General features: G+C 34.1%; 1 non-coding gene across 1 annotated transcript; it reads right to left on the reverse strand.

The window, feature by feature from the left end:
* Nucleotides 1–4,861: 4,861 nt before the first annotated feature.
* Nucleotides 4,862–4,968, reverse strand: LOC122312118. The gene has a single exon (XR_006243031.1). It is a non-coding gene; the product is annotated as a small nucleolar RNA R71 (small nucleolar RNA).
* Nucleotides 4,969–10,078: the final 5,110 nt, after the last annotated feature.

A 10,078-nucleotide genomic window follows, 5' to 3' on the forward strand; every position in this document is an offset into this window, starting at 1 on the left:
AATTTAAATTTCATAAAATACTCATACTTTTCAATAAAATTACACTCAATACCATTTCAAACGTATATGAATTTTGTAGAAGGGACAGACAGAATATGAATTTTGCAGTATGAAGAATTATTAAAAAATGAGGCAGTTTGAACTCCAAACTCATTTCAACTCATCTCAGCTAATTATTATAATTTTTTTAAATTTTAACATAAAATATAATAAATAATTTAATTTTTTCAAATTTTAAAATAATAATAATATTAAAAAATAATATTATAATAATATTTTATTAATTTTTAATTTTTATCTCAACTCAATTCAACTTAGTTCAACATCCAAATATAGTCAAAATCAACTCTTTAAAATGTTAAGCAATGAGAATTGTTGGGAAATATTGAGCTGGGCCCGAGCTATGAAGACGAGATTTCGATAGTCTAGTGGCTCGTGACATGGAATGCTAGAGCTAGGAATGAGAACTGTTTTAGCATAAAGAGATCTAATAATTTTAAACTTAAAAATCGAAGTTATTTAATATTATAGATTAAATGATAAAATTATTTTTATTTTAAAATATATCAAATACATCATATATAAACATATCAATTTATAAATTTTTTTTTTATAAAATTTATTATAACTGTAACACTACTCATTATAAAAATCCAAACAACCAATACATTACTGCAGTCAAAAGAATTGCCTGGCTTGAAGTAGGGCAGCAATAGGCTAGACAAGAGGTGTGTGTGGGACTGGCAAGAATTCCAATGCAAGGGGAGTTCAGTTCTTGCAAGAAATCGTGGTGGTGACGAAGGGTGGTTATGATGGCAAGAAACCATACGAACAAATATATATATATATATATATATACACACGCATATATAAATAATTAATAAATAAGAATATATGTATATGTATAAGATTTAGGTTATGTTGGGAAATTTTTTTTATCAAACTATTTTTGAATCAAAGCTGTCTCAATTTACAAAGCTAAGTATTTTCCCAAAATAAACCTTTTTGAGGCCATCTTGGGTAAGAACCCATCTTACGCATGAAGGGGCATTTGAGAGGCAAGTCAGTTGTTGAAAAAGGGTGGTTGATGCAGTATTGGAAATGGACATCATGTTAAAATCTGGAAGGATGTGTGGGTTCCTAGAGTTCATTGCTTATTTAATGAATCTGTTAATGCAGGCATCTATGGAAGATCGAGTGGGGGAACTTTTAGATGAAGATACAAAATGGTGGGACTCAAACAAAGTCAGAGCTCTATTCAATTCAAATGCAACTGCTGCAATTTTAAAAATAGCTCCAAGTCCAAGTGGTGAGGCAGATAAGTGGATTTGAGAGAAGGAGACAGAAGTGGGAGGTTCACTATGAAGTGTGCTTATCTATTTTTTAAGGCATGCAAAGAGTCTAGCAAAGGTGAATATTCAAATACAAATGCTTACAATATTAAACTCTGGCACACCCTTTGGTAGTTGAAGATCCCAAACAAAGTGAAGGTGTTCATGTGGAGGGCCTACAAGGAACGACTGCCAACAATGGAAAACCTGAGAATGAAAAACTTTGATGTTGAAGGGAAATATATATTTTGAAATGGTAGTCTAGAGACTTTGAAGCATGCCCTTGTACAATGTCCTCATCTTCATGCCTATTGGCAGTGATGGAGCTAGGAATTTACTCTAGGGGGCCAAACAAAACTTATTTTTTGTTCTACTTTTATATAATTTTTTTTATGATCTATAATAATCTGATAGGAAGATTTACAATAAAAATAAAATACGTTTAATATAACTTATGTATTAAAAAAGTATTTGATATGTCAAGAACAATATATTATTAAAATAATATAAAGACATTCATACAAATATATTAAACAAAAGAAACATAGTGTCTAAAATTATAATTTGTGTTCTTTTAAACAAACAAAATATCAAATATTGAATCTAAATCTAAATTATTAGTATTTCTCTTTCAATATGGACAATGAAAAGAGGTTAGAAATACTACTAGTTATAGTTAGATTTTTTTTCTAATTTTATTTATAATAAAAATAAATATTTTATTTTATATGAGATGTGTTTTATTTATTTCATTTTTATATCAGATTAAATTTTATGGAGGGGGTCAATACATGATCAATTAATATTATTTTATTAAATCAAAAAAATTAACATATATATACATATATATTTCAAATTTCATGGCCTCCCGTTAGCCCAACGTGGCTCTGCCTTTGCCTATTGGTCCCAATATCTACCCATGCTTCTGCAAATGGATCAATCCATGGCTTTTAAAGATATGGCTCTACATGTTCAAGTGCATGGATCTGTTGAAGACTTCACTACTCTTGTGCTCAATGCTTGGGGTATCTGGTTTAGAAGGAATAAAATGATTCATAAGCAAACCTGTATGGAAATCAGCCAAGTGATTGACTTTGTATTGTCTTTCAAGAAGATTTTTCAGCCTATTAGATCACAGCAGGCTCCTTAGTCTCAGAGTTCTAGTAAATGGATTCCACCACTAGTTGGGACTTACAAACTGAATGTGGATGGTGCTCTCTTCTATGCTCAGAAAAATGTTGGGATTGGGATCATTTTAAGAGACTCACTTGGGAATGTGATGTTGGCAACTAGTAAGAAGGAGGATGAAGTTCCTGACTCTTTCTCAATTGAAATACTTGCCATGCTGAGATGACTACAGCTCTGTACAAACATTGGGATTGGGAACCTTATTCTCAAAAATGATTGCTTGGTGATGGTTTCAGAGATCAATAGAGATAGTGCTTCCTTCATGGATCAACATGTGCTGGTAGATTGTCAAGTTATTTTGCTTATAAAATCTACTTACAATTAAGGGAAATCAAGATAAAATAGTCCAAAAGTGAGATTAATTGAGGGATTCTCAAATAAAATCTTAGACCTTTGAAATTGCTAATTAAGTGGATAAATATGCTCTTTTACTTGTTTAATGGGCTGAATGTTCTGCTTGCAGGTATTAAGGCCTAGTCCTAATAATGAGCCCGGAATCAACATATGGCCCAACCTTTGAGCCCAAACCCGATGAGTAAGGCCTGCGTGGAAGCCCCTGCAGCAGCTCACCTTCATTCATCAAGAGCAATCGAGGGACGCCTCATCCCTTAGAGGGTAGAACCGTGAAACTGAAGGGATTCGGTTAGAAGAGAGAGAAGATGGAGATGATGGAAGGAGAGGGTAAAAAGAGAGGTGGTGCACCACATAAGGGGATTCATTCACGTCCAATCTTGGATTCTTTAGCTCGGTTTTGTTTTCAGAACAATTATTTCTTCTCTTATTTTTTAGGGTTTTCAAATCACCTATCAATGGATGATTTAGGGCTAGTTTTTATAGCTAGGGTTGCATAGGAAGGGGTTTCCTTCCTTCATTGTTGATGGTTATTTGCTGTTGTTTTATTTGATATGAATCTGTTGCTGTATGTTCTTGCCTTATTTACTATTGGTTTGGATAAATCTCTTGTTCTTGACCTGTTGTAGACTCACAGCACATCAGGACCTTGAAATAATCAAGGATCTATCCACTATGAGTCTTGAGATGAAAATGGATGATAATGCAGTAAAGGGTTTTACTTCATTCGGTGCCTTTATCTGAGCTGTCTTGTTCCTTATTTCTTGAGTGTTATTATCTTGATTGAGTTAACATAAACAGATGCACCCAGAAATTATAACCTGATGATAGAGGAAACCCTGAATCTGTATCCCTAGTATTTTCTCTTTCTGACAGACATTTTCCAATTTTAAGTTTCAAAGTTTTATTCACACTTTAGTTTTTATTGTCTCAACTTTAAGCATTGTTAATCTGAATCCTCTACAATTGCTTTATTCTTAGAGGAATTACCCCCCTGTTTCACTTGTCTCACCTCTAAATCATCCTACATTCACTACAATCCATTACATTACAGCCCCTCTTCCACATTTGGGAACATACCTCTTTCATAAAGAGGAGTTGTTCTACCATACCTTTTTCCCACTTTGTTTATTTTGTTTTGCTCATTTACTTTTTGTTGGGTTATGTTAGCCTAGTCGTCCCTATGGAAATGACCTTGGGCACTCACACTACATTCTAAACATGCTTTTATACTTGGAAGCATTATTTTGAGTGAATCAAGTTTTTGGCACCATCGCTGGGGACAACTGGTGAAACATAATCTTTCTTGTAAAAATATATATATATATATATATATATATAAAATAAAATAAAGTGAAGTATAACTGTGAACCTCTTCATAGACTAGGTAACAATTCTCTTCCCTCTTGTTGAAAAATTTTTGTGCATCTGTTTTGTTCCTTTAGTTTGTTTTACATCTGTTTTGAATCTGTCTGAGTTTAGAATGCATGTCTGTTTGGACTAGGGATCAAGCATCACGATTAACTAGGATTGAGTCACTTTCATCCACAGATTCTACATCCATATCTTTTGAGTCATCTTCTGACAATTTAAGTAACATGGCTGAAAATGAGGATCGGGAAATTTTGAACCACAATAGGACTCTTAGAGAGTACTTACAGCCAGTCAGAACTAGTCCTCCTTCTTGCATTATTCAACCTTTAAATGCAAATAATTTCAATTTTAAATTTGGGATGATCCCATTGATTTCGCATTTCCATGGAATGGAGTTTGAAAATCCTTATTTGCATATTAAAGAATTTGAAGAAGTATGCTCTACATTCATGGATAGGACATGTACTGAGGAAGTGATTAGGCTAAAACTGTTTCCTTTTTTCCTTAAGGATAAAGCCAAAAAGTGGCTGAATTCTCTAAGGCCTCGGTCCATAGGGACTTGGCAAGAGATGCAAACTTAGTTTCTAAAGAAATTCTTTCCCATGCATTGAACAAATGCATTGAAAAGGTAGATTATGAATTTTGGGCAAAAAGATGTTGAAAATTTTTATCAAAGCTGGGAGAGGTTTGAAGATTTATTGAATGCTTGCTCACATCATGGTTATGAACATTGGAGAGTCATTAGTTTTTTCTATGAAAGCTTGCACCCGAAAATGAAACAGTTTGTTGAAACCATGTGTAATGGTGAGTTTTTTGGCAAGGATCCTGATGAAGCTTTTGAATATTTCAATTATTTGGCTGAGAATGCCTAGTCATGGGATGTTTCTGATGTTGGGGACAGATCTGAAAATGTACGGGGTACATTTGGGAGTGGAAAATATCAACTCAAAGAAGTTGATGACTTGCATGCTAGGATAGCTTAGATTTCAAAGAAACTAGAATCTATTGAACTGAAAAAGGTTAATGAAATGCATGTGTTGCCCCCAAATGCTGATAAATGTGGAATTTGTGAGGACCAAGGACATAGCACTCATGCATGTCCCACCATGCCTGCTTTTAAGAAAATATTGTTAGATCAACCTAATGCTGTGAACATGATTGCTAAGAATTATTCAGGGCCATTTTCTAACACTTATAATGCAGGCTGGAAGAACCATCCCAATCTTAGCTGGAAAATTGACCAGCAAGCTTCTTCCTCCACAGCACCCTACATGCCTTATGTACCACCATCAGGACGTTCACATTACCCCAACCAGCCTCACTTCACCTAGAAAAAGAACTTAGAAGAGTCCATACAGCAACTCACTGTTAACCTCCAACAGTTCATGCAAAGCCAAACAACCATAAATAACCAGAATTCCCAAGCCATAAATGACATAAGAGGGACATTCACAAAAGTGACCACCACTTTGAGTACCCAGGAAAAAGGAAAGTTTCTAGCCCAACCTCAACCCAACCCACAAGTTTAGCAACCTCAAGTAGAAGGGCTCAATGTGAAGGCTGTGAAAGCCATCACAACTTTGAGAAGTGGTAAGATTTTGCATAAGCCTGAACATATCATTGGGAACTTAGGTAAAGAATCTGACTCAAAACTAGATGGTGAATTACATGTTGAAAATTCTGGGAGTTCTGAAACCATACTTGCTCCATTTCCTCAAAGGCTGATTTCTGTGTATAAAGAAAAACAAAACTCTGAGATTTTGAAAATTTTCAAACAAGTCAGAATAAACATTCCACTTTTAGATGCCATCAAACAAATCCATGCTTATGCAAAATTTTTGAAGGATTTGTGCACTGTCAAAAGAAAGTTGAATGTGCAAAAAAGGGTTTTTCTCATTAAGCAAGTCAGTGCCATCATCCAAAATCACACACCCCCTAAATACAAAGACCCTACTCACCTACTATCTCTTGCATGATTGGTGATGCCAAAATTGGCCAAGCTTTGCTTGATTTAGGATCAGGGGTAAATCTGTTACCTTATAGTGTGTATGAACAACTGGGATTGAGTGAATTAAAACCAACTTCTATCATACTACAACTGGCTGATAGGTCCATTAAAATGCCTAAGGGAGTGGTGGAAGATGTATTAGTACAAGTTGATAGATTTTATTATCCTGTAGATTTTGTGGTGCTAGATATGAAACTAACTACTTCAACTAATGTCTCTTCTGCTCCAGTGATCTTAGGGAGACCTTTCTTAGCAATCTCTAATGCTATTATAAATTGTAGAAGTGGAATTTTAAAATTGAGTTTTGTCAACATGACTTTAGAGCTTAACATTTTCAATTTATGCAGGCAACCTTAAGAACCAGAAGAAGTGCAGGAAGTCAATTCCTTGGAAGCAATCTCTTTTGAGGATCTATTCTTGAATACAGACTCTGTAGAAAATTGTGTTGAGAAATTTTTATCTACTGATGCTGATTATATCTCCCCCATTCTTGCTGTAGGAAGTTCAAGTGATACCTAGTGGAGGCCTAAGATCGAACCTTTACCCCTCATACCAGAGCCCACTAAGTCCTCAAGTGAGGAGAGCCAAGATTTGGAGCTGAAAGCCCTTCCAAAGGAGCTAAAATATGCTTATCTGGGACCTGAGGAGTCTTTTCCAGTGGTAATCTCATCTCAGCTCATTGCTGAGTAGGAGAGTAAGTTGCTTGATGTGCTAGTACAACACAACTCTGCCATTGGGTGGACCATTGCTGACATGAGAGGTATAAATCCCTTAACTTGCACCCATAGAATTTATTTAGAGGGAGGATCCAAACCCTCTAGAGAGATGTAGAGAAGATTGAATCCTACATTGAAAGAGGTAGTTAAGAAAGAAGTCCTGAAATTATTAGACATATGTATTATTTACCCTATAGCAGACAGTCAATGGGTAAGTCCCATTCAAGTGGTACCAAAAAAATCTGGTGTCAAAAATGAAAAAGGGGAATTAATACCTACTAGAATGACAACTGGATGGAGAATGTGCATAGACTATAGGAAGCTGAATGCAGCTTCTAGGAAAGACCATTTTTGAGATGCCCCCAAATTCTGTTTGGAATCGGATGGACATTTGAAGCGTCGAGACATGCAACACAAGGTTACCTGCCCCCGTTCATGACATATAAGATGCAATGTTCCTAACATGCATCTAATATTATGCAATATTCGCGGCGGATAATTTTTTTCTTTAGCAATACTATGCACCAAATTGAAAATATCCCAAATGCTTAAAACATACTTCATACATAAAGACCCATTGAACAGATCACAACACTAGTCCAAAATGGTTATGATCCAAAAAGTACTAGAGATGCAACTCCATTGTACAAGTAGTAATTTACGTTAACTACTATATTAACATTGACGTCGCACTGTCGCTTAGTCAACTGTGTCTAGTTGATCAACTTCTGATTCTCTTTCAGGTCCTGTAACAATATCTACCATTCGGGAGGAATGGTAGTTGGGACTACCAAAATGAGATTTGATTACAAATCTCAGTAAGTAACAAAAAACTTCCACACAAGCTAATGATGCATGGATGATAGTAAAAGCATAAATGCATAATCAAATTCATAAGTAATTAAAGCATAACTTGGTGTACAACATAGCATAATTAACATAACTTAAATTGAAACATGAACTGAACTTGACTTGACATGAACTTGATCTGAAACTTGACTTAACATGAAAAATACATACTCCACAGTTGTTGTGGTCCCATGTATTCTACATGTAAATACATACTCCACAGTTGTTGTGGCCCCATGTATTCTACACAAACTTGACTTAACATGAAAAATACATACGCCACAGTTGTTGTGGCCCCATGTATTTTACGTGTAAATACATACTCCACAGTTGTTGTGGCCCCATGTATTCTACACAAACTTGACTTAATATGAAAAATACATACTCCACAGTTGTTGTGGCCTAATATATTCTACGTGTAAATACATACTCCACAGTTGTTGTGGCCCTATGTATTCTACAGAAACTTATTTTTTAACTGCTTAAATACATACTCCACAGTTATTGTGGCCCATTGTATTCTACGTGTCACAATTGCTGTGACCCCATACATAAGTAATCAAGATGAAACGTGACTGGAATACGAAATGACTGAAGCCTTGACGTAACATAACGTGACTTGAACATAACTTGAAATATATGACCAACTTGAGATAGAAACATTTCGTAACATGACATACATATAATAGACAACATATTTAACATGACATACTTGCAACAGTAAATATTACATGACTTGACATACATGTAATAGATGGTATACTTAGCATGACGTACTCGTAAGGTACAGTAATACATGATAGAATATATTATGTAACATATAAAAATTGATGACAGAATAAATTCTGTATAATAGACAATTACGTGATAACTTGGCATGGTATGACATATATGATAACACACATACATACACTGTAGTTCCTTTACTTAGCACACATACACAGTAGACTGCTAGTAAGTTAAAAGCTAACTTACCTCGATCTCCGCGTTTCTTATAAAACTTTAAGCGCGATCACGAGGAACTGTAATTAGTGATTCTAAAAGTTAGCACTAAATCACTAATAAATTGAAATATAGAAAATACTAACTTAAAAAGTAAAATTTCCATTTTACTCTCTGCATGTAAAAAAATGACCGTTTTACCCATAACTTAAGGATTTTGCACACTAACTCCAAAAGTCGGCAAAATTTACATACATCATGTAAATTTTATCCTCAATCCAAATATCAATTTAGAAAAATTTAAAACTAATCACAACTATTAAAACTTCATAGGGCCGAAATTTCCATATGCTATTTCTATTGAATTTTGTTTCCAACTTGTTTTGATCAACCTTTTGATCTATGACTTATAAATATGTGATCTTCAAACCAAACCATCAAATGGTTTAAAAAGATATCCTAAAACATATATAAGCTTCTAATTCAAGATCACATGGTTAAAAATTAACCAAAACATAAATTTAGCCAAGAACATCCACACTTTGGCTTATCTGAATATCTCTTTGTATAAAATTTCATAGTTTTGAAACTAATATCAAATATCTTCAAAATAATAATATAACATGTATATAAGATGCTTAGGATCCTCCAATTAAATTATCAAAGTCATTGGAATAGGTTTAGACCACCAAAGAGTTAAACTTTTTCAAAACAGAAATTGTTTTTCCTCTTCTAGTTTCTAAGTTTCTAAATCTAAGAAAATATTTCATCAAAACTTTTAATCATGCAAAAATCCTTAACCAATAGTCATATATACATGTTAACAATACTCCATAAAAATTTCGGACCAATATCTATCCATTAGCTTGGTCAAAAAATTCAAAGTATAACATATTCTCCAGTTTATCTTCCAGAATGACCTTTTTATAATTTACATAATATTTAACTGACCAAATGATCTTCAAATGGGACAAATAAGATATCCACGTAAACTAGACTAAAAAAAGAACAACTTATATGAAGGAGATTTTATGATAAAACACTTAAAAAAGCTTTGAAATGGGCATGGAAAAGAACTCCTAAAAGCTATCCGAGAGAGAGTGTTTGATATTCTTTTAATGGAAAGTATAAATGAAAATAATTTCGTGGGGAGAGATGACTGGAGATACTTATGGATGAGATATGGAAGAGATGAGACTAGAGTGAGAGTTAAGTGTAGGACTTTCTTACCTGAAGTGAGAGTTAAGTGTAGGACTCTCTTACCCGGAGTGAGAGTGGAGTGTAGGACTCTCTTACCTAATAATATATACAAAAATCAA

Source organism: Carya illinoinensis, chromosome 5 (assembly GCF_018687715.1).
Source record: "Carya illinoinensis cultivar Pawnee chromosome 5, C.illinoinensisPawnee_v1, whole genome shotgun sequence".
NCBI classification, from domain to species: domain Eukaryota; kingdom Viridiplantae; phylum Streptophyta; class Magnoliopsida; order Fagales; family Juglandaceae; genus Carya; species Carya illinoinensis.